We start from the raw sequence: 3,462 nt of genomic DNA on the forward strand, positions 1-3,462 counted from the left end.
CTTTGTAAAAACGCTTTCAAAGGTGTGATATACAATTAAGCAGATAGTATGTTGTTTATAAATTTTACTTCTTTTTAAAAATATTTTATTTATTATTTTTATTTTGTGTATATGAGTGTATTGTCTACATGTATTTGAGTTCACACATGTCGTGAAATGCCACGGAAATCAGAAGGGGGCTTTGGATTCCCCTGGCACTGGAGTTAAGGACGGTTCATAGCCGCTGTGTGTGTGCTGGGAATCGAACCTGGGTCCTCTGCAAGAACAGTCAGTGCCCTTAACTGCTGAGCCACCTCTCCAGCCCCATAAATTTTACTTCTTCGTGTGTGCATAGAGTAAGTATTCCCTTTCCAGGTAAAATAAGATAATTATGTTGAAAATTAAAGAAATTTTCCCATCCAAATTATAATCATAGCTAGTATATTTGCTATGCTAGGTACAGTTTGGTAATCTCCACAAATTTTATCTAAGATTTAAACAATGTGATTGTGTATAAAACATCTAGCATAGAACATTTTGACATTTCGTCATCTTGTGTTTTGGTTTTTTTATTTTCCCTAAAAGTTGAAAGAGATGTGGCAAATTGTGAAGCCTTTTGTCTCAATTAGATAAAAATTTTCCCAAGATTCAGACCTAATACTTTTATGACTTTTAGGGTTGTCATGGTGGGTTGTTTCAGTAATGTATATATGAGAGTCTAGGTATACATGCACACAGTTTATTTATGTATAAACACTTATGTATAATACTTATGGAAATTATGTATAAACGTTTGTATTTTATCAACTAAAGCTCAGTAAATATTAAATAGTTATGGGAATGGCATATAAACGTATTTAACCGTTGATGAGTGAATGTTACTTACAGTGATTATTTTGCTTTCTCTTTCATCTCCTACTGATTTCTCACCTCTCATAAACTATTTCTGTTTCCTTATGTGCAGTTCTCATTTCATTGAAATTATCTAGGGCTACAAGGGGATCCCAGATTCACATTAGTATCTTGAAGCTATGTGTTGCTTAGCACCTCAGTAGCACTTAGAGCAACAATATGTCTATTTTTCTTTCAAATTTGGACATTTTCTCTGTTAAGGTGTTTCTATTACCTATATTCATAGTAGCCTTTAAATGAAGAAACTGCAAGTCTTTAAATGTTTTAGGCTTTATTAAATAATATCAGTGACATATTAGTATGAACATCCTATGCAATAAAAACTCAGAAAATTTCCATGATGCCTGTCAATAAACAACCTTTACTTATGTTTCTCCAATAATCATAGACTCTCTTTCTCTCTCTCTCTCTCTCTCTCTCTCTCTCTCTCTCTCTCTCTCTCTCTCTCTCTCTCTCTCTCTCTTCATTAGTATGAACATCCTATGCAATAAAAACTCAGAAAATTTCCATGATGCCTGTCAATAAACAACCTTTACTTATGTTTCTCCAATTAATCATAGACTCTCTTTCTCTCTCTCTCTCTCTCTCTCTCTCTCTCTCTCTCTCTATTTATATATACACACACTATATATATATATATACACACACACACACACACACACACACACACACACATGTTCTTTGTCTTAGAACATCTAGGTCCCAAGGAGCTGTGGAAAGTGAATGCCTTCACCTTGCTTATAGTTCTTCCATCCTCCTGCAGGGTAATCTTGGTATGTTCTCCTGATAACAGCAATAAAGCAAGAGAAGAGAAAACTTGTCATGCTTTTTAATGCCTACCTTGACTCTTCCATCCTAACTATATTGTCTGATTCAAGAAATGAAAATTTTGCCTTTCTCTTTGTGGTGGGTAGAAATTTAAAGTCAGTCATCTAAAGGAAATAGTTATAGAAAGAGGAATGATTTGGAAATTTAATCCAATCAATTTCCCCCTTCAAAAGAGAAACAGAATTTAAAATTTTCAAGTTCACATGCCTAAGAAAAGCACAGAGCCAGAATTCAAACTGAAGATTGTCAATTACCAAAGCTGAAATCTAATGTATTTGACCTATTATTTCTCAAGTTAAAGAAGTTTTCTTCCTTTACCTGCCACAACACATCTTGACTGCACTGTTAGCTCAGTACTGATTGGCAAATTCTCCATGAATAGTTCTCCTTGCTATAATGGATGGAGAAAATCTTCAACTCTGCTGTAGACCTTTTTCACACGTTCTATTGTGAGATCCCTTGAGCTCCACATGTGGACAGACTCTCCATGGGCTGGCATAGTGAAAATAAAGAATGCCATCTTTACATTTACTAGACTTAATGAGAGATGTATGTTCTAGAACTGGGCTGTAGCTTAGCGCTAGCTTGACTAATGTGTATGAGGTTCTGCATTCAACTGAAAGTATGTCCAGAAAAAAAAAAAAGAGTACATATTCTTTATCCTTAAATACATACAGGCTTACAAATGAAAAATGATAAGAAGTAGTTGAAATGGTTGTGAGTTGGAATAAGTGATAATTGCATGTCACATTTTTTTTATTTTAATTTTTTTTTACAATTAAAGTTACAATTTTAACAATATGCAAAATATTACAACTGAAAGTATGTCCAGAAAAAAAAAAAAGAGTACATATTCTTTATCCTTAAATACATACAGGCTTACAAATGAAAAATGATAAGAAGTAGTTGAAATGGTTGTGAGTTGGAATAAGTGATAATTGCATGTCACATTTTTTTTATTTTAATTTTTTTTTACAATTAAAGTTACAATTTTAACAATATGCAAAATATTACAGTAATCAGTAATTTTTGGCATAATGATTACAGATTTGATAAATACATTTTATATCTCACAATAGCAATGTATCACTGGTCACAGTCGCCCACCTTCTGAGCTCCTCGGCATCTGAGCATGAATACAAACTCGTCAGATAGACAGCCTTCCTCTCCCACTAGAGGCTCCATACTCTGCTATGCCTGCCACTGTCCACTGTGCTGTCAGCACCAACATCCATTCTCCCCTATCTGCCCTTCTGGTAATCTAGTCAGCCAGAGGTCCCTGTTCCAGGAGGGTCAGCTGTTCCTCATCTATGGCAATCCATTGTCAGCATTCCTTTGGATAGAATTGGGGTCTGCTGTTCATTTTTGAAGTAGTATGTTGGGTTACTGTCTGGAAGAGCCTTTATCTATACTGGCCAAGAACTCGACTGAAGGTATCGCCTGTCTGGCTTTGTTGTTTGTCGAGTAACTTTTAGTTATGTATATGTATGCTCTTATGATATTATGTTGGCCCCTTTAATCTTTGGTTATACTTCCCTTTTGGGTGTTTAAGGACATACAATTGGACCAGATAAACTGATTTGTTTTTACTCTTGAGGTCGTTAGAGGATTTGTTCCTAAGGGGTCCCATGGGGTTGGGAGGAGCCACTGGCTCCTTTCTTTTACCAGCTCCATCCATGTAAGGATAAGTCAAAGGTCCTGCTCGACCATTGTTGGCTTCTCTTGGAAGCATGGAGGAAATGA

This window comes from Nannospalax galili, unplaced genomic scaffold, assembly GCF_000622305.1.
Source record: "Nannospalax galili isolate Female #2095 unplaced genomic scaffold, S.galili_v1.0 scaffold203, whole genome shotgun sequence".
NCBI lineage: Eukaryota > Metazoa > Chordata > Mammalia > Rodentia > Spalacidae > Nannospalax > Nannospalax galili.